The sequence below is a fragment of the Bison bison genome, unplaced genomic scaffold, assembly GCF_000754665.1.
Source record: "Bison bison bison isolate TAMUID 2011002044 unplaced genomic scaffold, Bison_UMD1.0 scf7180017864379, whole genome shotgun sequence".
Classification (NCBI taxonomy): Eukaryota; Metazoa; Chordata; class Mammalia; order Artiodactyla; family Bovidae; genus Bison; species Bison bison.
In genome coordinates, this window is record NW_011494951.1 from 195,222 (window position 1) to 195,546 (window position 325).

The window sequence follows — 325 nt, forward strand, 5'->3', positions numbered from 1 at the left end:
CTCTTATAACTTGAAAACAGCTACAAAAAGAACTGACCAATTAAGCTGTGACCATTTCCCTCCTATGTTCACCTCCCAGCTCCTGGAAATTTTTTTCCAGTTTATTTAGATATAATTGACATATAACATTTTATAAGTTTAAGGTACAGCATAATAATTTAATACATGTACACATTTCAAAATGATTGCAGCAATACGTTTAGTTAATATGTCACTTCAAATATTTCCAACTTTGTTCTTGTGCATCCCCATGATTTTTAATGCCCAAGCAGAAGATGAAAGTACCACTAATGTATGAACTTCAAACAACCATTCAGTTTTGATG